The following is a 26,734-nucleotide window of genomic DNA, read 5'->3' as shown; positions in this document are numbered from 1 at the left end:
GTTCACTGCATAAACATCATGGGACTACCCAAGTCAACAGTAACATTTTATATGATAGTGACAGTGACCACACAACTTTCACTTATATTCTTGATGTTAAGACAACTAGATCCAAATTAGTTCTTTGCCAGATGACACTATCACATCTAATACATACCATTCTCTCATCTGCAATTAACTGTTCTTTTCTTTGTTTGAGAAAGCTATACATTCCCTCTTCCAGGAAAAAAGTGGTCTTTAAAACATGCTGATTGTGCTCGGGCGCTGTAACTGGCAGAATGAATCAACCAAATCTCTTAATTTCACTTAATCCTGTTCCCTGTAAGGTCACAATTCAAAATCATGGCACTGCTGCAGACTAAGTATTTTTCTTTTCTTTTTTTATCCCCTTGCTTTTCTTTTTTTCAGAGTTGCAAAGACAGTGAGATTGAGTTTCTTGCATGCGAACTGTCGCTGTTTTATAGACCTGATCAAACCCAAGGATCTCAGCACCTCAAGGATCAGATGCCATCATTGCTACATACCATTGCTCCTTTTCGACCTAAGTGGCTAAGTAGAAATTGATGGAGTCTGGTATTTTCTTAGATGCAATCTTATTTATTTGCAAGAAATGTAAAAGTCTACTCCTGGGGGAATTCTGTGCTACCTGCATGTGTGCATAATTAATGAGGCACGAATAATTTTAATTTTTTGCACAGAAAAAAGTTTCCGCTGAAATATTGCTGCAGTTCCACCTTTTTCCCACCAGAGGACACTGTGGTGCAAGAACAGCGGCAGCTCCCAGCAGAAAATAACTTCTACAGTTCCACCTTTTGCCCCCCGGGGTGCTGTGGTGATAGAACACAGCACCAGCTCCTGGCCAGCTAGGGAAGAGAAAGAGTCTGTCTTCTTTGCAGCACCTGTCAGGCCAGGTCAGGAGATAGAGGCTACGGGGAGACAGACAGCGTGGGGTGCTGGGGGGGGGGTCAGACAGGAGCTCATAAGGGCTAGTGGGGGAGGACAGACTGTGGCAGGGGCTGAATGGGAGCGGACGCACAGGGCCACAGTGGGAAGGGAGGTGCAGGGCCATATGGTAATGGGGGGAGGAGGTGCAGAGCTACATAGAGACAGAGGGTGGCTGAGTAGGGGCACAGAGACATGGGTACAGGGCAGGGGTACAGAGCCACATAGGGATGGGGGAGGGGGCGCAGGACCACATGGGGATGGGGAGAATGGGTGTCTGAGTGGGGGAGGAGGGACACATTTGGACAGGGGGTGCAAGGACACAAGGGGGTGCAGGAACACATGGGGAAAGGGGCAGATGTACCTGACTGAATGGGAGAGGTTGGGGAAGCTCGTTAACAATCCCTCCCCGTCCCTCAAAAAAAAACCTGTTCCATAATTTTCCCACCATACCCAACAACCCTCCAAGTTCACACCCAGGCTCCTTCCCAGCAATTTACTTCCCTCTCCCTCATCTCCTCCATTACTCCTGACTCCCCCAAGCCTTTGCACTGCTTCTGAGGGGTGTGGGAAATACGGTTCTGTATTGTACTGGAAATGCATTATTACTCAGTGTTCTGTATTAATGTGCGTAATAAGGAATCAACTTGTCAAAAGACATTTCCTGAATCTTTTTTATTGTCTGTATTATTACAGACATACTTGCTGACAGGTATTTTAAAATAAATGACCAAAAAGAATGGAAACTGATGTGATTATATTATTTTGATAAATAAAATATGCAGAATTGTAAAATATTGTGCACAGAATTGTTAATTTTTTTGGCGCAGAATTCCCCCAAATAAAAGTCTTGCCTTTGTGAACACAGGAGAAACCAAGAACAAAAGGAGGAGTTTCCTAGCTTTAGCCCCAAATCTTGTTAGCCAACACCAGACCCAAAATTTCTCTTTCTAGCTCTTTCCAGGGTCACACTGTGCTCACAGGCTATTACATGGCTTTCTTTCTTTGTGTATGCCTCTCTGTTTTTGTCTGTTCTCATTTGCGATGTGTTCTCTCTCTGTCTCCGGCCCCCATTCATAACACTCAGTGGAATCCCCTTGCCCACATGTTGCTAGGTTCTAGGCAGACGCTAAGAGGCCTTGTGGGTTTTTTTAGGTGTAGCCCCTTAACTGCCTCTAACAACAATCTGAAATGAAGGGTGCATTCACACATCAGTTTGAAGGAGTTTAAACTTAACCCATAACAATGTTTCACCCAACCTCCTAACAAGACCTCAACCTATGCAGCGAGACTCCAACTTAAAATTCACCCTGCTGTGGGGAATCAAATCTATTAAACGTGCTAAAGCAGCAGAAGTTATTTCAATTCCTAAATAAGAGAAATAAATAAGTATAATATCTATATACTTAGAATATGCAAATATTGTTACCATACTCCACAATCAATTAGAGACTTCACTATTGATTTTACATAGAAGGCACTCAGATACTATAGTGACAGGCAGCAGTATAAAACCCTAACACAAATAACACAATAAATCATATTTCCAAAAATAACATCACCATTAAATCTACTTAAATCCAAAAGAAGTTTGTTTATAATCTCTATGTGGACTATCTGAAAAGCCTGGCATTGGCAAATATCTGCTATGTTAGAGGAAGACTTAAAATTGCACAGTGCTGTACATGGGGGAGGGAAAGAAGATTCCATCCTGAGCTCTGAAAGTTGTGATCTTATTGTCTGAAGCATGAGATTTGATTAGCTGGATCCTACTACACATGATCATTATTGGGCTCAGTCCTGCAGCTCATACACAGGAAAAACTTGAAACTAAAGAGAGTTTTGCCTGAATATGGACTTAATGGGTTCAGTGCATCATCTAGCTCTTTTGTAAATCCAGACATAATATTTGACTCCATTACTGGTTATCACAATTATTTCCACAGGTTGACTTCATGCTGTGTAAAAAGACGCCACAAAGTTACAACATTCTAAAAGCATGTAGAAACTAAACCTGCAGCATTTTTTAACTCTTCTTTACTATCCAAGGTTATACCAATAATGCCCAAAGGAAACACACAGGAAAACTCCCAGTGTAAAACTCCACTTATTTTTTCAAAATCAGGCTGGGCCTGATTGGCCTGTCAAATACACCAGAGTAAATCAGGAATACCTCTGCAGAAGTTAATGCAATTAGTCTGGGATAAGTAAGAAGAGAATCAGGCCTGTTGGATCTTGACTTGTCTAGATTAGGGGGATACACTCACAATCTGTCATTTTCTTTTGGATGCTCATCCTCTCCAAGCCAATGAGACCAAAAAATGATGTTTATTAGTCAAGGAGAGCTCCTTCTTCCCTCCAGCTAGACTATAAGAGACCTCCCACAGCAGTTTCACTCAAGACCACTTTTCATAGGTAGCCATTAACAGGGAGATGCCCCTTCCCATATATGTGCAGAGCAATCAAGTTCATAGCACAGAGGTAAGGAAGAAAGGGGAACATTTAACTGTTGATGAGCACATGAACAATAGCAACAACACCAGTCCCTCCTTTAATCTGCACTGAGGATTGCCCCTCTCGTATTACATCAAAGGATCTGGGGACAAGAAATGCCAAGTTGGGAAAGCAGGCATGTCCCCTTTTGCTATGGAAAGTGCAGCAGGGTCCTGCGTCTCACCCTAGGATGACAACTACAGGTCTGGGGAGTCTACTGAGGAGAGGAGTATGGTGGGCCTTCTGCATGCATGTTCATTTGCATGCATGTGCATGGTTTGAGGGAGGGAAGGAGGAGCTTTTTCATAAGTTTGGGTAAAAAACAACTCAATGCTTACTCAAAGTCCAGACATTTTGAGGTCCTGGATTAAGGTAGTCATGTTAAAAATAACCTAAAACTCACACAAGATTCACTGCCAGTGAGTCCCAGCAGACTCTAGACCACTAATTTATCTGGAGAAATTATCCCTGAAGGGAAATAAATATAAATGGCGTCAGTTAAGGGGAAATGACATGCAGAGGATGCTCACTACAATGTGAGGTAGTGCTGAATTTACAACAATGGATAGAAAAATTAAAATCCAGTTGGGTGCTAAATCATCCCTCTAGAAAAACCAACAGATAATATTTCTATTGTATTTACTGAAGAGAACACACTCACAATGTTTCACTTCTGTTGTAAGAACATTCAAGAAAGCTGATCTCCAATAAAAGGTGTCATGACACTGCAGCTGGCAGGCCTATTTTGCCCTTCAAGTTAATGCCTTTTCCACTTCCCAAACAGCATTTTATACTTAGCACTGAAAACCAGAAACTCAAGTGTAAAAGTTATTTGCATTAATTAAAAGCACATTATTTATATTATTGTATATTACTCTGGTGTATTTACTAATGACAAGACACTTAATCTTTAATTTATTATGTCTTCAGTCTGGGAAGATCTTGAATGGAGATGATCACTTAGCCAATCAAGTGGCAGAGTGGGAAACAGAATCCAGATTTCTGAACTCCCAGATTTCAATGCCCCTGCACAGTGGTTCTGAAGATTTTTATGTCTAGGGTCCTCTGTACCATTACTCCCTCTCACAAAACAACCTCGCCCCCATTTCTGCACCCCCTTCTCCCAGAACACGGGCAGTGATGACCTCAGTGCAGCCCTGGAATGCTATAAAAATGGCCACTGCCATTTTTTCCTCACTGGAAGAATAACAGGAGGACTGAAACTGGAACAAGAGAACCTTTTGCTCATTCCATGAGGAGTAGAAGGGACAGTGTTGCAGCTTATCCCCCTCAGTGCAGGACTCATAGCCAAGTTTACAGGCTCTCCGGGCTATCCTGAGCTCAGGCTGAGAAGGACCCTCACAGGTGTGGTGTCGCAGAGCCCTGAGTGCTTGGGATTACTTATGGGATTACTTTGATACCCCAGTTCTCACAGGGGCTAGCCCAATGGTCTCTGTAAGAGAAGGAGTCCTCAGTATAGTTCAACAGCAATCCTTCGTCTCCAAGAGATTAAAGAATGGCACTTATGAACTCTGAATGCGGTCTTATCCCATTCTCCTTAGCCAGAAGAATGGTTGCAGTAACACAGGATCTTGAAGCCAGTAGCAGAATGGGAAAAATCTTCAAGGCTCCATAAAGAGGTGACAGGATTTCCACCCTCCCCACAGTCCTCGTTGAACATTTATCTTCTGTTAAATAGTCAGTCTCACAAAAAAAGTATAGTGATTCTTCTACCTTCAGATGCTTAAGGCTGTGACACTGCACCCCATATTCCTCACAGTTGTATGATTATGATATAATTATGACATAGTTATGATGCATTTTGTACAAGAGGTGTCAGTGGAAAAATTATGATTTGCTGAATATGGTTATCTTATTTGTATGCATTTATCATTTCTTTCTGTATCTGAAGTTATGAATATTGACTATGTATCTGTATTTCGCATGTAGTCACACCTGAGTAACACCCACTAGGCAAAATGGTCCCAGTCTAGATAGCCAGCTCTGAAGGGCCTATTCAAGGTAATGGGCCATTAGGAAAAACAACAGGCCTTAGGAGAAGCTTATCCCCCACCTGGGTAAGCCTTCCTGAGAACACCCCAGACATCTGTAAATAATGGCTGCTATAACTCAGCAAGGTGTGCAAGGGCATGTGACTAGGCCACATGACTCTGGACTCCATTTTGGGATGTCTGTATTTTTCCACAACTTGGTCTGGGAACCAAATTTGAAACAAAGGGTTCCTGCCATATGCTAAAGCTATATAAGGCAGGGAGTGATATCATCTGTTGTTCTTCATTCCCCACCCAAGAGTGCTCCTGAAAACACCTGAGGAACAAAGACTCAACTGCGGGAAGTGCTGGAACCAGGCTAAAGAAATTTCTAGCCTGTGTATGGAAACCGGGAAAAACTAAGCTGTAAAGCAAAGGCAGCTTGTGCCTTAAGATTCTGCAAGCCTGCTTGTATCAGGGGCTATTGCATTTCCTCTCCACACTGAGGGGTTGGCAAACTGGATAATAAATTCATACTGGTTGAGGTTTGGACCAGGGCAGGAGGGTACAGCTCTGGGGTCCTGGACTGGGAAGCTGGTGGTTATTTTGGCTGTAGTCTCTCTATTGTTGGTTCATGCAATGGCTGGTCAGCCTGCATGTAACTGCAGCTGGGTGTGTTTCTACCTGTGTGAATGCTGGTGGAAGTGTAGGACCGGGAGCGGGTCTGCAGCTTGTCACAGCAGCACAGTGTGAGAGGGAGCCCAGGCTGGTGAGTCAGAGGGCTCAGTGGTACTGTCACAGAGGCTTCCACTCACTTCAGTTCAAATTCTGCCACCCTTACTCCATGGGTAGAACTTTTGAAGCCAGTGTTTGGACTTCTAAGATGTCGCATCTGTGGGCCATATTCAGTAACTTAACTCATCACCATTCGCCACTCATGGAGCCAGGTATTTCTCAATGTGAGTAAAAATGGCAGAATCTGGCCCACAATTTTATGTGTCAGTCTCTGCTTAGGAGAAATTTGGGACTAGCCTTAGAAGAATGCTGGCGTGTTATAGGTCAGGATTGGTCTGCATTACTTGGCAGAGTTCAGACACATTAAATTTGCGCAGAATCTATCTACCTGGTTCTGGCCAGTGCTATCAATCTTTGAATGCCACACTTAATATTTATTTTAATTAAAAATTGGGGTTAAGTTTTAAAAAGTTCCATAAGAGATCTTATAAAGTCAAGACTCTCCTCATGATGCTTACTTGTTAAAAAATATTCCCTTTCTTTTTACTCTCAAAAGCCTATTTAATTAATGTAATTTCTCCACCAAAAGTATCCAAGCCCCAACCCCTTACATTTTTTTCATCTGATAGTCATTCTGCCCTCTGCATGTATGTGGCTCCCTTGACAGCAATGGCAGCCACATGTAAAGCATCAGTACCTGTCCTTACAAAATACCAGAAAAAACCCAGGAAGGCAGTCAGGAGGAAAAGATGGTGGTAGACAGCTCATACACTGGTGAACAATAACAAATAAAGATTTCACTTTAATCCTGACTGTTTCCTTCTGCCAACGTACTGCGTGTGAATTAAATTCAAGGGGCCAGCTTCTGATCTCAGTGCAAAACATCATTTATTATTATTTCATTCTAGTAATCAAGTCAGCGAGTTGATATGCCACATTACGTTTAGAAGTGAATTGGGGAAACTTCCTGTCTTCCAGCCCTCTCTGGATGTGACTTACAATAACTCAAAGTCCCTTACATGTTCACTCACTGATATGTAATTCTCATGTCACCTTAAAGGTGGACCCTATATGCATTCACTTTTTTTTTTTTTTTTAAATCAGACATAACTCGATGACAGACCTCCCCTCCATAAATGCACTTCTGGCTGAGTCTTGTTATTTCATGTTCCATCTACACAGATCACACAATTTTTCTCCTTTTTCTCTTATCCATTTGCAACTCTTATGGAGTTCCATCCAATCCCAGCTGTTATTTTGCTCTTCAGTCTCTCTCTCTTTCATTTTCTTTATCTCTTGGCCTCACATGTTGCTCCTTCATGGTGCTCCTACAGCCTTACTTCTACTACCTGCCCTTGTTTCTTTCCACTTCAGCTCCCAAATGCTCTGTGTAGCTTCTCTGAACTTCTGCCTCAGTGCTCCGCTTTAACCACAGCTTAGAAAAGCCATTCACCAACTCACTCAAGGCAAGAAGGAAGCTTTCCAGGGCAAGGGCCATAAACCTCTGCAGAATCTAAGCTTCCTTTTGGTTGCAAAGACAACTTTACAAACGTGACTAGAGAATAAACAGTAAAGTGCGAGCTTCCCAAGTCTACATACAACTCCAGTGCCTCTTCAGCCACGCATAGTTGTGCCAAACTGCAGCAGGCCTCTGATGCTATTAAGAATCCTGTGGGAAGCAGTGAACCCGTGAGTATCAGGTCCATTTCACTCTGCTGCTGCTTGGCAAAGCTATTCATTAGGCAGGAATCCTCCAAAATTGAAATTGTAGGAAGGGTAGAATAATGAAGACACCATACCCACACACCTTTGCAGCAGCCAAAAGACTCAAGGTTGGGAAAACAGAGAGAGCCCACTTCATCTTCATTCTATCACCCAAAGTGGTTTCAAATGTATCAGTCACTTGCTAGCCAGAGGCTGATATGAAAGACTGAGCCCCCCTTGCTCCCAGCAAGGCCCAAGGACAGCATGCCAATGGAAATCCTAGCACTTCCCCTGCAGGTTATGACAGTGGTTGGCTTTTCATCTGGGTGTTTAGACTGTGGATAGTTTCCCTCTCCCATCTTGTGTGTTGGTATTTGGCAAATAGGCATAGTCCTCCGGCCACTAGTTGTCAGGTAGAACTTCCAAACCCTATGTGGAGGAGTGGGATAGGTTAGAAAAGAGAAGTACGGTATTGAGAGAGAGAAGTTTGGGAGACAAGGAGAAGAAAAGAGAGACAGAAAATGCAGGGGAAGAGCTAAGAACCCAGAGTTGGGACAAGTATTCAAGGAGACTGAGGGTGTGAGAAGAAAAAGGAAAGCAACCCTGACAACGCCACCATAAAAGATTTATAGGAAAGAAAAAGTGGAGTAAAGCCTGGAGGTATAAGCAAGTGCGTTTAAAATAAGGGAGTCAATATATTATACAAAAATGTGTGAAACAGAAAGCTGATTGACATTATGTCACAGATGGAGTAGAGAGCATGTCATTTTTTATTCTTTACATTTCAAAGGGAGTGGTTCTGGGGCAGATGGCAGCACACATATTTTTTCAACCTGGCTATTTGGCATCGGGTACATTTTTTAAGCCATGGCTTGAACTTCACAGAATTTCCCGGCTCCAGCTCCTCAGAAAGACATGAGAGCTCAATCTCACCTCATTCTGCAATATGCTGAGGGAACTGTTTGTTCTCTTGCTCCAACAGCATAAAAGGCTGAACTATTCAAAACTCTACAGCTATAATGCAGTGCAATAGCCTGGCACAAACATACAGAACTAAAAACAGAGAGGAAACCAAAAGGAAAAGAATGAGACACAGCAGCTGGCTCGCTAGTGGATTTCATTGCTTTAAAACTACTTGTTTCTCCATGAGGCCTAATGGATCCAAGTTTCAGCATACACCTACAGTTATCATACCTGGTTTGGGCAGTGGCAGAAGGAAATAATCCTACTGCACATGGTAACTCGCCACCACAGAAAACAAACAAAGGGCAAATGTAGTTAAAGAATTTCAGATGATTTGGTGGTGCTGCCATCTCCTCCCTGCCACCACCCTGCACAAAGCCAAACAGGTTTCTGAAGGGTTTGGGGGAGATAGGAAGGAAGCCATTGTACCACTGCTACTGCTATGGTATGCATAAGTGGCCATCTGCACATGCATTAGGCCTATGGAGCCACAGTTCACTTCCCACATCCTCGCAAGAGTCCCTCAAACATAATGTTTGCATGCGGTACATCCAAGTTGTCCCTTGTGTGGCCTCTTCACAACTTGTCCACCCCTGCGCCAGAACCACAGCCATTTCACTTTATTTAGGACCTTCAGGGCTCAGTGGGAACTGGGAAAACATCTGGTTCTTAACAGGCAGCAAATGAAAGCTGTGTATTCCCAACATAAGTCCTTCGCTCCCTGTGGCAGAGGAACTTTTGTTTTGCCCACTGCTTGATAACCAACCTGCACAAAAAATCTCTTAGTCCCTGAAAGTCATTCAATAAACTGTTTTCCTTCAGTCTGTAGTAATAAAACTATACAACACTATAAACATTTTCCACATTTGACTCCAAGATATTTGGCTCTCTGGCTAGAAACATTACTTCTTTTGTTTTTAAGTTACAGCAGACCCCTTCAGACCTAATTTACCTCAGGATGCCAAATATTTTTGTCTTCTGTTTTTCACTATTACAAATGTTTCTAAAAACTACAAAAGAGAGCTGAACGAACATTGGAACAGGGCCATCCTGTTGAGTTAGGCACATCACATATCAGATACATCAGAAAAATAAAGAGATGCCCAGAGAACAATTTTCCTTGACAAGAGCCTCTCAATACACAAAATTAAGATTAGCATTAAAAGGAAGTATGTTCCTAATTCTTTCAAGCAGTGAGAGGAGAACAGATCCCATGGAGAACAAAACTTACCTTCCATGCAAAGATCAATTAAGGGGTTGAAAGAACTGTCAAAGACAGTCAGCATTTTAGGAAAGCTATATTGAAGGATCTACTTTTGAGACTGTAGATGTGTGTTCCCTGTGCCACCCACCCAGTCACCCTGGCCTTGGAAGGATTCCACCTCCACAGGACAAAGAAGCCAATTCAACTCTCTGCCTTCCTGCTAAGGCTGCCAACAAGATGTTGCAGTGGTGATTTGCCCTATAGACTTCTCTTCACTAGCATTTGGACTAAAAGCCATCCGTTTGTTTCACATAGTGGAGGCTATTGGTATTAATGTCAGCAGCTCATAATAAATTGTGCTCACTACTAACCAGAGCCGTCTTGAAACTGACCCAGGTCGGGAGAGGTGAATAGCTTCCCTTATCATTTATCTGAGCCGGGAGTATCCCTTCCAAGCATCACATCATTAGGAAACAAACAGGACACAAATTCTCAAAAGGTTAAACAAAACAAAAAATGCAAAAGAGCAAACTTTGACTTGGACTAATAAAGAAAATGATTATGTTTTACCGCATAAATGCTATGATGATATGCAATGGCAATACTTCCAAGCTGATATATAATTATGTTAGTAGGTGCTGTTCCATTATAGGTGAAAGCGAAAAGCCTCATTCTGTCAGTCTTCAGCTGAGTGGTTTATCAAGAGGGAATGTGGATCTATAGTTTAGAGTAGAACACATACTCAGGTAAACACAGCTTTCTGGAAAGTTTGGTCTCAGGCATATCTCCCCATCACTGTTGTAATTTGGATGTTCAGATTTATTAGTTTTTGAAGTACACTTTAAATATAGTTGACTGAATTGTTTGTAGCACGTGTCTGCTCTGGCACTGGAGGTTAAAGGAAATGTGATAAAGACTTGAAAGCATACTTTCTATTAAAATATGGGGACTTACCATTTTACTCTATTAACAACATTTCATAATCAGCAGATCCAGTGAAAAACATGCAAAGTGCACCTTTACTATACGAAGTACTGGTATTTATAAAACACGCTAATTCTCCATTGTGTGTCTTCTCAAGCAGAGATCAATAGTCTCACGAGCATAAACATTTCATTTTCACCATGATTAAGGGCATTCACCAAATTAGATCAGTTTTAGAGCACTACCTTATTTGCATTTATTCTGTTACAAAGTTCAGATTATTACATGAAGGAATGCATTTAACAAAGGATTAATGTAAAGGTGACACTGAGGGTGAGGCTTGGAAGTCTAACATTCCTGTTCTCTTGGTGTTCAAATTGCAACTATATGATTACATTTTTATCTAATATAAATATGAATTAACTATATTGATTTCAATCAAATTACTGCAGATTTTAACAGGTGTAACCCAGCTCAGAATGTGTTCTATCATCATTAAATTACTTGGTTCTGTACATATAATATAAACTGTAATTATAAATAATTAAAATCATATTGCAAGTTGCTTACTCCAGTGTTCATCATTAGCAAATAGCTTTAGATTTGCCATGTTTCTTTTATGGAATCAAATTTATTTTAGTGAAATATTTCTATAGGTTTCTTAATGACTTTATATTTCTCAGTGGATACTTTATTCAAAACCTAATAGAAACGAATTTATGCAAAATAAATTTCTTTCCAACTAGAAAAAGAAAATTGGGCATGATTTTTTGGGAAGATAATTTAAAAACTGGTTATTTAGAATTGTTATTTACTTAAATAGGGTCACAAAAATATCCACAACCAATTTCCACAGCACAAAACGGCCAAAACTAGTATATAATACAGGTTACCAACGAATCACGATTTCTATAACAAGGGTTGACAAAAAATGCCAATTCCTTGATTGTTTTGTAAAGACAAATGATCTACGGTTGGTAGAAAAATCAGTCCTGATCCTGCAGCTTGCTCCTGTGGCTAAACTTCATAGTAAATACATGCAGGCACAAACGACTACTCACACTGAGTAAATTGCAGGGCCATAGTCTGAAAATAAATCCCAAATATTAAGGATTTTTTAAAAAAACTACAGAAATAAACTGATACTTATACAGAGGGCTCAGTCATGCTCCCAATGAAATTAATGGGAGTTTTGACAGACTTCAATGGAAGCAGGACCAGGCCCACAAATAAATTAAGTATATCAAATATTGAAAGGTATCATGAGATTGAATTTGTGTTAAATGTATAATTCAGATGAGAGTTGATTTAGGAGGCTGTGGATATGGTTAGAATGTTTGTTACTATACCATGTGTTAGGTCGATGTATGTCAAAAGCTATCTACCCTTTTATACCATACTGGTCCCTGTGGTACCTGGATACGTCTCAAATTCTAAAGAGTAGCATTAGCTTCTGATATGTACTGGTTCATGTTCTGCGCCCACTCACTCTCCACCCCCCAATGATTTAAGGTTCATCAGGCGTAAATCAGCACAGAATTTTGGCTTACTGTGTTTAATCAGGTGCTACAGTTCCATGCAGCAGAGGATGGAGGTGTGCCCTTTCAATTTTGCCTATGGATCTGAAGTGCAACATAGAGGAGATCAACCATTCACTCTTTTCCAATAGTGATTCCTTGAACGTGAAGGACTATTACTTGATATGTCACAAAAGATAACAGTTATTTCTTTTAGGAAGGATTGCATGTACATCAGCACACCCATAAACCATGCATAGGTATGGGGACATTCATTTGGATGTGGTACTTCACCGAGTTTGACTTTGCAACACCAGCACCATTCACCATCTTTTCAGTTTACCTATTGTAATCTAAAAGGGGTCCAGGTAGCTCTCTGCAATGCATACCAAAAAGGACAGATAGTTGCTGCAGAATTAGACCATTTTCTCATTGGGGGGGATGGGGAGGGAAGATTAAGAAAGAGGAGGAGGGGGACAGGGATTGGAGACCAGTGTTAGCTATCAAGTATTCAACACTGAATATTATGGGCAATATTGTTACTTTAAGCCACTACAACTGGCAGGGGGAGAGGGTCCACGGAGGATGATCTCCAAAGAGGTGTCCAGCAAAATGCACTCAGGAATGTGGACCTCAGTGGCCCCTATATTTCTCTTTCTAGAGGGCACTACCAACAACTGTTGTTGTTGTTTTAAGAACAGCATGTCCTTTCTCCTTCACCTCTCTCAGTTAGCCAGTACAGTAAGTGGGGAAGGGGGGGGGAGGATAAGGAGGGACCACAGGACCTTGGCTCTATCCTTGCCCTGTGGCTCCATCCTTGCCCCATATATCCACTCCTTTCCTCTTTCGGGGGATCTAGTACCATTGTAAGCACCCGGCTACCCCACCACTCCCTACACCCTAGAACCACAAGGATCCGATCTATGCCTGGATGATGCACAGCTGCACCACTATGGGGAGAAAGTACTTTTGTATCCTCTCTCCTCCTTCACTTCCCACATTTTAGGGGGGTGGGGGGAGGAACCAATACAGGACTGGAAACAATCTACTGCTAAACTGTAACTATATGGCTCCTCGTTTTCTGAGCCCCAAATGGAAGTGACCTGTAGAAACAGTGGTGAGGAGCGGGGGGAGATGGGACATGACAATGGACTGTCTGGCTTTGCCCATAGAATTAAAATCCATTTCTAGGGGGCAATTTCGTTTCAGGAATTTTTCTAATGACGGCTCGTTACCTCTCCCTCCCAAACCCTATGCCCCCTTTAGAAAAAAGTTATATGCACACCGGCCTAAATAATATTCCTGCATTTAGGTAGGAAATGTGTCAACACATTAGCTTAAGAAGATCCTTGTTAATTCCCATCACAAGACTTCTGAAAGAGAAACCCAACCTGTTGCAAAATGGTTCCAGCAGCATGAGTTTGCAGTGTGATCTTTTCACACTGACATATTTAAGCTCAGACTGTCGGTTAGTTTTTTCAAAACAGTATTGAGAAATCATGTAATCAGAGAGCACAGTCATGGTTCACAGCACACACTGCCTCCTGGGTCACAGGGAAAGCTTCCACTTGCTCACAAAAGGAGTGAAAGGAGAGGGCAGTTTCCCCTCACTCCTTGTGGGGAGGCAAGTACCATCAGTTGTACAAGCCTGGAGCAGTACTTTCTTTGGTATTTATATGGCCCCTAGTATTGTGGTATCTGAGAACCTCAAAATCTTAAATGTATGTATCTGTACAACACCCCTGTGAGATAGTATTTGCCTATTATCCCCATTTTACAGATGGAGAAGCGAGGCCTCAAGATACTTAGTGACTTGCCAAAGGTCACACATGAAGTGTTGTGGTGGAGCTGGGAATTGAACCGAAGTCCCCTATGTCATATTCCCTTCACATTTGCACTCTGGGGAGCAAAAAACACCCCACAAATGTCTGGGTGTTCATTCATCGCCAGGCACAGATGAACCCAGAATGCTTCTCCCCTAAATATAAAATCAATTATTTGTAAACACACTTTAAAAAAGAAGATCTCATTCATTAATTTTCATTGTATTGCATCATCATGTTGCTGCAAGATTCTAAAGTCTCAGTGACTAACCTCAGGATCAACTAGGGGATAAAATGGAAGAAATTAGGTTAAATTAATTATGAACTACATTTTTAAAAAAAACACTTATTTCCATTAATTTGATGTCCCCCTACACATTACATGGGTACCTTCTAGAGATAGGCAACCACACAGCTTTGCAGAAGCATTTGCTCCTTAGCTATTCTAGACCCAAGCAGAGGTTCCCAATCATGCCAAGGTGCATGACATTTTTGAGGCGGACCACAGCCCACGAGGAAACAGCATAAGACCACCAGAACCATTTTCATTTGTAATTTCTACCTTCTGAAAATTGCTTAACTCAACTTTATTTCAAACGCATAAAGTTATTCCCCACCCGAGATGGAAAAGCTCACTTTTCATAGCCTCCTTTAATCTGGAATCAACAAGGTGGCTAGATAGCAACATATGTTTTTACACATACTGAACATCTGCTATGGTAAATGAATCAAGGGAAAACAACAGCACTCAAGAACATTAGACTGACTTGGGAAAATACCCAGATGATTTTGTTTGATTAAAGAAATATTTTGGCAGCTTCTGACGGATATATGGAAGTCATTTACCTGTAATTGGAGGGTCTTTGAGAGGTGCGGTCCCTATCTGTATTCCACTGTTGGGGTCCATGGGATCTGTATTTATGGCACCCTGAAATCATGTGAGGATCTCACTGGCCTCTTCCGCAAGGCAAAAACAACCGACTCCCCCGGTGTATACAGAGGAGGAAGATGTTGAGCCAGATCCACCGTTACCTGTGGTACTGACAGGTGTATCATCATCCTCATCTGATGAAGTAATCACCCAATCTCTGCATGATGACCACAGACAACACAAAGAACTCTTGCAGATGGTGATAACTGAACTTCAGATCCCACTTCATGAAGTTTATGATGCACAGCACAAGCTCTTTGATATCTGACAGCCAACTGAATCCAATTGGGTAAATCTCCCAGTAAATGAGGCAATCATGGAACCAGCCAGAGTGGTATAGCACACACTTGTATCATGCACCCCTACTGCCAGAAGAGCTGAAACACATTACTTTCTCCCTACAAAAGGGGGAGAATTTTCTATGAGCACTTGTTTTGGCCCTTCCTCATCACTCCAATCTGAGCTCCAGGGAGAGGGCTGAGCAGGGCGTTACCTCTCCACTTGCTGGATACAAAGTAGGACTTCTCCATGTTCTGATATAGGAACAAATTATATGTGTCTTGTGACAGGGTCGGGCCAGATGGCTACAGGAGAGTGATAGAAGGCAGACATATTAGCCCCAGGTTAAGCAGGTCCCTTTTCCCTGGGTAAGGTAACAGGGGCAGTTCCAGAACAATCAGGAACTTGCTGAAACCAATTAAGGCAGACAGGCTAATTAGGACACGTGGAGCCATTTAAGAAGCTGCTAGAATCAATTAAGACAGACAGGCTAATCAGGGCACCTGGTTTAAAAAGGACCTCACTTCAATCAATGAGGGGCATGCAAGGAGCTGGGAGCAAGAGGCGCAAGAAGCTGAAAGTGAGTAGGCGTACTGCTAGAGGACTGCGAAGTACAGGCGTTACCAGACATCAGGAGGAAGGTCCTGTGGTGAGGATAAAGAAGGTGCTGGGAGGAGGCCATGGGGAAGTAGCCTAGGGAGTTGTAGCTGTCACACAGCTGTTACAAGCGACACTGTAGACAGTTGCAATCCACAGGGCCCTGGGCTGGAACCCGTAGAGGGTGGGCCCGGGTTCCCCCCATCCCCCTCAACTCCCCATTTGAGACAAGAGGAGGTGACCTGGACTGTGAGTCCCGCCAGAGGGGAAGGTCCCTGGCCTATCCCCTGACCCACTAGGTGGGTCAGCAGAGACTGAGGGGATTGTTCTCCTCCCTTTCCCCATGCTGGCCAGTGATGAGGTTAGCTGAGTGAATGGCATGTTTGAGCCACTAGCAAAAGTGACCAAACTGAGGGTTGCTGTGAATCTCTGAGGCGAGCAAATCTGCCAATAAGTGCAGGACCCACCAAGGCAGAGGAGGAACTTGGTCACAGTCTATAGTATGGCACATAAAAACAAAAACTCTTTACCAAGAGCTATGTGAAATTACATATATTATTTGAAATATTTAAAAATTTGCATATTTCTTATGCCAGCATTAGAACAGGTGAAACTCATATGAAGCTAAACCATGATAAAAATGGTGCAACAGAGTGGTCAAGCAGTCCACGTTCTCCTCTTACACGATTCCCCCAATACATGTAGAAGCAGAATGGAGATTATTCTTTCCAACTGGGTTGCTGAATCTGCAATTCTATGTAACAATAACGAGAGCACAATCCCACACTTTTCTTGTGTGAACTCCAAAAGTCATATAGAAATAAAGAAAGTAAGTTTCCGTGGATCAGGCTAGAGAGCTTAAAGGGACTGGCTCTCTGTGGAAGATCTGAACAACAAAAACATTGCAAAAACCACAGTAAAATACTTCAAGCGAATTGCCATCTGTGCCAAAAGTCTGACAACAATATTGTTCTCATCTTCTTAAATCATGCACAGTTTAGTTTAGGGGGGAGATGAGGGAACAGGATCAGCCTTTAGCCAAAATGCGACAACTGACTCTGCAGTTCTGTAAGTTATCCCCTACTGCATTGTGAAATGCTTCATACACGGGGACCTGCTTCATTACTGGTCTGTTAACAGCTTCACAGCTCTGAGTTTGGCTGCATTCACTCTGTTTTGCATCGAGCTGACCTATCGCCATCATTTGTGAAGAACTGAAATGCTGCTACAGTTTGTAACCTAAAACACAGGGGGGAAAAAGTACACAGCAGCTGTTCATATTTTCAAGGAAGTCTGTTTTAATGATGTCATGGAAAAAAGGCTGGAATCTAGTAAAACGTGTCAGACAGGCAGGCCATTCAAGCCCCTTAAACAATATACATATACATGTTGCGCCATGTACATTACATTACGGTATAAAAAGGCAAAGACTGGAGCACATTAAAATATTATTGAGGACAGGCAATTAGGGTCTTTTCATAAATTTACTTTAATAAACTCAGTTTACTACTGGAACTACCCAATAAAGCAGCATACAAAAGCTATAGTACTAGCTCCATATCAAGCAAGTCCATTTTGACCCATCAAACAGTTTAAAACTATATTTAAGCCACTAGCTAGCTGGGACTATAAGGGAATTCAGAACATCTCCCAAAAAAGATTCTGTACACAGAAATAAAAAGTAAGAAATTAAACACAAAGCATCAACTTATACATTCTTTAAGAGGTAAGAAGGGTCGTGGCTCAAATTCTGCCTTTACACATATCAGTGCAGCTCTTAGCAGTCAATGGGAGCCCCACATATGCATCCAATTTGACTCATTCTTGGCGATCAGACTTTCTGCAACCACATGTGCTCGGCTATTCCACCTCTTGCAGCAGCCTGTTTGTACACTACTTTCTGAGCTCAAGCAGTGTACATGGCATAGCACAGGGCCTGCTCACCCCCTCCTCATCTTCTAATAGAGGAGTATTAAAGAGGGGGAGGATCTGCAGTGGGATGTGGAGCTGTCAGAGACAAACGGAGGCACATGTTCCACAGTCATTTGGGAGCCTACATTAGTATTTATTTTGCCCTTATAATGGTCCGTACAGATTTTCTTCTGCTGGGGATCTGAAGATGTTTACATGACATTAATGTGGTGCTAGGCAGGATAACTGGGCATTTCTGATAAGATGAGATCTTCTGTTTCTAAATTTACTGAGAGAATTTAAACATTCAAGCTGACTCTCTTGCATATTCAGCAGCTGGATAAGTAAAACAAGGCTGGCCCTGTTTAATGCCGTGTAGCCACAACATAAATACATAGACCTAAAGGAACCTCATTCTACTATGTATGGGCTCAAGATACACAGAATACGTATCTTGGAATACACTCAGTAGCTGGAATATAAAATGAATTAAAATATGATATAATTTAGGGATGAGCTCAAACATAAATCCTGTATCCGACGTCCTTAAATTTTTTGTTATTGTTTGGGAAGGAAGGTCAAGAACCGAAACCTGGAACCAGATCACAATTCCTGACTGGCGCAAATTTCTATAACAGGCTGAGCCAAAACCTCAAATCCAAACTCCCTTTCAACTCTGGGGCAGTCAAAACGCAGATACAAATTCTGGAACACAGACCCCTCTCTCGTGGAAAAAAAAAACCTTGCACAAACAAAGACACACAAAAATCAGGCAAATGTTCTAAATGACTTGTTGGGACTCTTCCAACCCCAATTATGATACTCGGAAAATAAGTCTGAGCTGTCGGCTGTACAGCATCTCTTCACAGTGCTATGTTGTCTGCAACTGTAACCAGCAGCCACAGTTTACACAGACACCTACAGGACCAGTCAAGGGTTACTCATATGTCTAAGTCTTTGCAAAACTGAACCCCAAATGAGGAAAGTCTTCACAGAATGCAAAAATGTTGATACTACTGGTTATGATTTACGCTTTTGTAATACAGACTAGCTTAGAAATGGCCAGATAGAATAGTGTAAATCTGGAATAACTTCATTGACTTCAAAGGAATTAACTACATTTACACCAGCATACATGAGATTGAAATTGGCCCTATGCTTTATAGCAAAGCACATTTATACCTTATGTAATTTGTACAATACAGTGGAAAAGATGTTCAAGAACAGTAACTCAACAAAAATGTCTCAATAATGCTACCAAGCTGAGTAACACAAGCCTGCTGAGTGACACTTTGCATTCATTTGGGTGGCAGATTTCCTAATCTGTCTGTTAATGAATTGGCTTGTTACTACTATACTACTTTTATGATTCTTGCTGGCTTCTTCCCTGTTCTCTTGCAGGACGTCACGTAGCTCATGCTATGTGCACTAAACATTGCATAATTGAATACCCAATGAACCGTGTTCAAAAGAATTGCATTACATCATGGCTCCTCCAAGCATTTAATATACAATCTGTGTGTTGCAAATGTTGCATAATACAGTTCAAGTTGTGGGTGGAGAGGATGAATGTGTAAATGTGATGGAGGAATGAGTGGACAAGACTTAACAGCTATGGCCCTGCTCATACTTATCCTTTAGTGAAATCTTACATCTAGTTTGCCATCACGGAGACTATAAATCTAATAAATATTAAGGGCCCAATTCTGCAAATCAAAGTGACCATAAACCCAGCAGAAACAGTCCTTGTAGGAGGTCTCTTGCAAAGGGGAAGCCCAGGTTTGCTGAGCCAATATAACAGCACATTTGCTACCAGTACAATGGGTACGGCCATGACATTCCTACGCTCCAGCAGGCCATGGAGAACCAACATAACACAGAACTACCAGAGGACTGGACCAGCGCCCATCAGCTCTGAGAGGATATAGGGCTTAAAGGCTGCTTAAAGACAACCTTGCACCCACTGAGCTGCACTAGTTGCACACAAACTGGGTGCCATGGTCTGGCCCCACATATCTATACCGGGCAATCTGCAAGGGAAATATAAAACTCTTCCCTAATTAATAAAATATGTATTTGAGTCTCAGAGTTTCCCAGTCACAGTGCCACTGATCTACTGCTTATAATAACTTAGACCCTGATCATACAAATACTACTGATAGCTAAAAAGTGGGCACTGGAGCTACTATCACTTTGCTTGAGAAAATTTAACCCTTTAATGGACCTCACTTTTACCTGACAGTCAGCTTGCTCTTTACGGTCCCAATCCTGCTCCCGTACTGATGTGGATGGCAAAACTCCCATTGACCTCAATGGCACAGGATCAGACCCCATTTTCCTTAATTTCACATACCGAGTAGACTAGACTACATTGGTATGGGTATACCCAACGGAGATTGGAGACTTATGTTGGTAGGAATGGAAAATGTTGTGGATGGAAAACGACCAAGGGAAAGGCCAAAGACTTGGTACACAGATGAGATATCAGTAGACCTCAGAAAGATAAAGCTATGTAACAGCCTGGCATATAATCATGAGTTTTGGAAGAAGGCTATAAAACTTGCTGACCTCGAATAGGGAAGTGGCAAAAAAGATGACAATACTTAGTAGCCCTGATCCTGCAATCAGCACCATGCAGGCAAACCCAAGTGCCCAAGTAGCATTTACTGTAGGACTGGGACCAGTAATACACTTTGTAATATCCTAAGCAGTTGCTTTCCTTTGTTAATATTTATACACTTCAAATACTTGTAGACTGTTAAGATGGTTGTTCCTTGAGTAAGCAAACTGAAAAAAATGAACTCATACAAAAACTACATAAAAATAAATGCTTCTTTAGATTAAAAACAGAGCTGTAAATTTGAGGAAGTTTCCTCCTAAGTATTTCATGGTAAGTCAAATTTTGAAAAAATCTACTATTTGTGCTGTGTGAATTTCAGAGCCAACACCATATTGCTTATTGTCAAGTGACCACTCCCTTTCTCCCCCTCATTTTTTCACTCATTCTGTGCATACAGGTGTCAGAGGTGTCCCTTCATACATTACATTTGGCAACAACAATGATGCTAGTACACTGACAGAGAGAAAGATGGGAACGAGTAATATAGCCAAGTTGCTTGTCACATGATCAGAAACCCAGCAAAACACAGTGGGACTGATTCTCCAGTGTCTGCATCTTGTGTAGCCATTTACACCTGTGCGAAGTGTAAAATGCTACCAAATCAGAACTCTCCACCCAAACTGGTAATAACATTTCAGACCCACTTGGTGCAGATGTAAATGAATATATGACAAGGAAAGTGGTAGAGAACCAAGCCCAACATTTGCTATCAGTTTTGTGTTACCAGGTCTGTCTATAAGTAGAAGACTTTTCAAATGAGCTTGGGTTCTTAAGCTCTAGATTCAAAATCAACAGCATTTAAATTTGTTTTATAGTTTATGTCAAAAGGAAATATTTCAAAACTTTGCCTTTTGAAAGTGCCAAACCTTGGGCAGGGGGAGTTTTTCTAGCAGGGCTGTGAAGATAATGGAGTTTTGAAAATAGAAGAGAAAATCAATTACTATCTTTATGACCTCAAAAATGTCTTTAACGCTAGATTTCTATACAAACAGTGTGTAAAGCTGAAAAGCACCCTCTTAAAAACAACACTGTCTGTACACATTCTATTTACCTACAATCTAAGATTTCTCAAGGCAGGAACTGCCCTACGTCTTCCAACAGTTTCAAGCATTGCATCGACATTTAAATAACAACATGCCTATTTTTAAAAGAGAAATTACAGTTTTATTTTAAACTTAATAGACATCCAATTTTTCCTTTTCAAAACCTGGGCCTAGGTAACAAAGCACCAGAGTCCTATAAACTTTCTAACACCAAACACAAATTAAGCAGTGAAATTGCTCTAGGAAAAGTTCCAAGAATGTAAGAGTCTCAACATAATTTCTATATCTTAGGCTTTGACTTTTCATCACACTCAAACAACATAAAATATCATACTGTCAAGAATTATTACTCCACCATGGAAGATTTTCAATTATTTCCCTAGTTGCAACCAACTCATGGCCCTTTGCATGTAGCTCTCATATCAGATGATAGAGGTTCCATTGACAGATGATAGAGGCTCAGAAACTGCTGATTTACCTGAGATGCTAGACCCAAGGCTTCATATCTCATAAACCATCACAGCATATATTGTAAACTATTGTGAAATTTGTCACTGCACATGCTGTTTCCTACGGAAGAGTGTATGCGAGTAATCAGTATTGTGCCTGTCTGCATAGAAAAATGTCAATATTGCTGGTGTAAAACGATGAGACTCAGTTTTACTTTCTGTGCCAGCTGTCATCACAGGAGTTTATAACAGCATCTCCAGTGAGTACAGGATCTACACACCGAAAAGCTCAAAATCCTTCCTCCTTTGCACAACTCAGTGTTTTAATCAAAGAACTGCTGGCTTTTCCAGTACAGAGCTACTGCTTGTTTAATCTCATGGGAAAGATCAAAGAATGACAACCTAGTTCTGTACAAATGCTACTATTCAGCAATACCCCCAAAGGGAAGAAAGAATGTTTCCTGAATACAAATTGTAGATCCACCAATTCTTGTCTGAAAATCTAAAATGGGCAACGATAGCCGATTAAGTCAAGCCTGGTGCTACTGGTACTCTCTGTGCTAACTGCAGAGCCACAATACTGATATTTTCAATGAGGATTAAAAGTGTAACTTCTCAGTTGGTTCCTGTTCTTACATCTGAATGCAACATCCTACCCTTCATGTTTTGGGTGGCAGCCCACATATACAAACAGAAACCACCTTTCCCCATGGTAGATCACTCAAAATATACTTCTATTCCATTACGAAGCAGCATATTTTCAATTATTCTTATTTAGTTTTTTTTTTACTACAGCTCATGAACTGCCATTCTTCTTCTGAGTCTGCTTCATTCTGGTGCTTAATAATAATAGTTATGTCCCTAATATAAACGAAACGACTGATTCAATTAAATGGATATAGTCCTTACCTGCAGAATTCCCAGAGTTCAAGAAATCTTCTTGTCACTACTGTGCTTTAAATAAAACAAGAGCATTCCCCGCTGGGTGACCTACAATAGAGCAGAAAGACATATCAGGACAACATAATATGGTACATTTTACATAAGCATCAAATTACACTTTAATGAGAAAATTAACAGTTAAACATGTAGCTATTATCTTGCCGTAGCTTGCCTTTTATGGATACTTGTGCCAAACAGTAAATGTTTGGCAGGAATCACACACCATGAAATGCACATATGAATAAGAGGTACCTTTCCCCTCTTTCAACATACACGCTCAGACACGGAGATGTTTTGATCGCTCTTTATTCTCTACTTGTACAGCTCATGTTGCAGTTATCTAAATTAAATAATTAAACTCATGCTGACACAAAACCATAGTACTTTTACAACTAAACAATACAATCAATAAAACTAGTCACTTGAGTAAGAACTGTAGGAATGAGACCAAAAGCATTCTAAGTTGTTGTCAACTTCTGAGTCTTGCAGGAAAAATAAAAAATCCTTCTTGCTTTAAACTTTTATCTGCTTACATTTTACTGAACACTGAAACCTAAATATTATTTCACAATCTGAAACGTAGCAAAACAAAATATTATTGGTGTCAATTTTTTTAATGCACAAAAACCAATAATCACACTGCAAACAACAGACTGTCAAATTCCAGTACCAGGTAGAGATTTAACTCTGCAATCCCTTATAAAGAATGGAAGCTGTGAGTTTAATCCTTCACTTGTCATGCTGGACATGTTCCTAGGTATTTCAGCCAGTTTCCTTGACTGCTATTTAAAATATATATATATTTAGTGCTGCTCTTGTATACAATAAATTTCCATAGATTTCCAATGATAATTTACCATTACTTAATGGACACTTTAGCTGGCTTGACCACTACGGAGTCATAAAGGACGTGACTGAGACTCTTACAGTGTGATGATGGTTTTGTTTTAGTGCTGCTCTTACCAAACAAGTGGGATCACCCATCCTGCTCCATTTTTTTTAAACGTATACTGTATGTTCTAAACACAAGAAAGTAACACACACAATACAGTACTTAGGGCCAAATGATACCTGCTCTGGAGTGGTGGGAGAGAAACCCAAGAGCCCAATTCCACATCTAATAAACTCACACTAGATGCATCCATAATGAGGCCTCCTACACCATCTGAGAGCCCAGTTCTTCCACCCTATTAGTATCGAGTAGAAGCTTAGAGCTTGATCCTGTAAACACTTCTCCACATGCCAACTTTAGCCATGTAAGTGGTCCCATTGAAGAAGTGATGTGAGAGTGTTTACAGAATAAAGGCCTTAGTCTGCAAGTAGTCCCCTGAAGACTCATTAGATAATTAAACAGTAAGCTAGTAACAATTTTAATGATAGTGGGGCTACTGGCCCACTGTAATACAGTTGAAATCAGTGAGATATTTATGGGAGTAAGGATCTACTCAAGGGAGAGAGTGGAACAACTGGGCCCAGAGTATGGGGCCTCGAAGAGGGCAGGAGCTGCTTGAAGCACAACATATTTACTTCCTATTTTGGAGGGGGGTTGGAGGAGAGATGGGGTAATCAAAGTGGCTCTGAACAATAACATCCAAAACCAAACGAATTAAAAAATGTAAGATGCAAAATTAAAAGTTTCAGTTATAACAAAATATGGCAGCACACAATCTATCTGGGTCCAAAGTGAGTGATGAATTAACATTGCCCCATGAGTCAGGAAGAAGTGTAGATGTAACTGCAATACAAATGTCAAAGAAAAGAGTCATCGATCTAAGATGACACTTCTTTCCTGCAGTATGGTTGTATGTTAGTGAAGCCGAATTTTAATGGCTCATCTCAGTGCAGAGCAGCAATCACAATGGAAGGCCAAAGTTAATAGGGTACCATTTCTTTTCTCCAAGACCCACAAGTTTTGTTGGCCCGTTGAGTGTCTAGTCGTGGCATGACTAAAATCTGTGATGAACGTGTTCCTCTTTGCAGATAGAGGGTTGCTATATGTCTAAAACAAATTCAAATCTTATTCAGGAAAGTAACATTTACAATACAGTAATATAAGAACAAAGCAGTCAATATTGATTTCTGAAGATGAATCTTTACAACAGGGGTGGGCAAACTTTTTGGCCCGAGGGCCACATATGGGTATAGCAATTGTATGGTGGGCCACGAATGCTCACAAAATGGGGGGTTGGGCTCTGGGGTGGGGCCAGAAATGAGGCATTCAGGGAACAGGAGGAGGCTCTGAGCTGGGGCAGGAGGGTGGGGCACAGGTTGGTGGGGGCGTGAGGGCTCCAGCTGGCGGTGCAGGCTCTGGGGTACAGGAGGAGGCTGGGACCAAGGGGTTCGGAGGGCAGGACGGGGATCAGGGCTGGGGAAGGGGTGCAGGAAGGGGTGCAGGCTCCGGGCGGTGCTTACCTCAAGCAGCTACCGGAAGCAGCAGCATGTCCCCCCTTCGGCTCCTATGTGGAGGTGCAGCCAGGAGGTGCTGTGTGCTGCCCCATCCGCAGGCACTGCCCCTGCAGCTCCCATTGGCCATGGTTGCTGGCCATTGGGAGCTGTGGGAGCCACGTGGAGCCATGGCACATGCAGAGCAGGGCAAGCCCCCGACCCCACTCCTCGGCTGGAGCACCAGAGCAGGGTAAACCCTGGACCCCGCTCCCCAGCAGGAGCTTGAGGGCTTGATTAAAACATCTGAAGGGCTGGATGCAGCCCCTGGGCCGTCATTTGCCCACCCCTGCTTTACAAAATAGTTGTCCAGTACATTAAGGCCAGGTCTACCCTAGACAGTTTTGCCAGTATAATATTGTCAGTTAGCAGTGTGATTTTTTTTTACATTTCTATACAGGTAAAAGCCCTATTGTAGATACATTTATACAGACCTCAAAAGTACTTTTGGCAGTATAGCTTATTTTGCTCAGGGAACTGATATAAACTACACTAGCAACAGCACTTTTCGGCAAGCTGAATCTATACTAGGAGGGTTCACCAGGTTAGCTATACCAACAAATCTTTTCTCATGCAGATCTGGCTTACGTCCACTAAACAATTAATGTATTTTCTCTTTTTCTTCCCATCTCCTTTATTTTCATAAGCCAATAGTTCTGTACACCCTATGTAATTCCCAGCCCTGCCGTTCATGAGACAAATTAATTAGGCTGTTAAAACACCAGTTATATCCTGGCATTCCAATTCAGGTTAGCACCTTCAGCAACCAAGTTCTGACTATAATTATGCTGGCATTTGCTCCTGGAAAGTATGGAAAATAATTACTACCAAGCTCCAGTCGAGCTGAAAGCAGAAATAACTGCTCAAATCAAGATCAATTTGACGGAATTCAGCAGGATCCCACATCCAGTCAGTTATCTTTACCCTCATCACAAGATGACCTCAGAAGAAACAGGAATTAAAAGATAAAAAGACCTAAACATGGCAACAAAAGGTAAATTCAACCCTAATGTCCTTTAAGGAGAAATACGCACTCCTATAAATCTGGATGTATAATTATTTGCTGGGTAAGATGTGGTAGATTAATACAAATATTTATAGGCGTCCACTACAAAAAGTATACAACTCTGAGAAATCACATTACTATGCCCACATCAATTACCTACCGTAGGGTGGACAGAAAGCACATTTTAAGAAAAAAAAATAGTGATATCTATATTTAAT

The 26,734-nt window shown here is 41.6% G+C and overlaps 1 protein-coding gene across 6 annotated transcripts in view; it reads right to left on the bottom strand.

The window, feature by feature from the left end:
• Positions 1-26,734, bottom strand: part of BMPR1B (bone morphogenetic protein receptor type 1B) — a 349,709-nt gene that overhangs the window by 193,193 nt on the left and 129,782 nt on the right. For all 6 annotated transcript variants that reach the window (XM_007063008.4, XM_043545434.1, XM_043545433.1 and 3 more), the window contains exon 3: positions 23,036-23,116. The gene's annotated coding sequence lies outside the window, so the exon portion shown is untranslated. The remainder of the gene's footprint in view (positions 1-23,035; positions 23,117-26,734) is intronic.

This window comes from Chelonia mydas, chromosome 4, assembly GCF_015237465.2.
Source record: "Chelonia mydas isolate rCheMyd1 chromosome 4, rCheMyd1.pri.v2, whole genome shotgun sequence".
Taxonomy (NCBI): domain Eukaryota; kingdom Metazoa; phylum Chordata; order Testudines; family Cheloniidae; genus Chelonia; species Chelonia mydas.
Note: the sequence above shows the minus strand (reverse complement) of the source record. Positions and strands in the feature narration are given on the sequence as shown.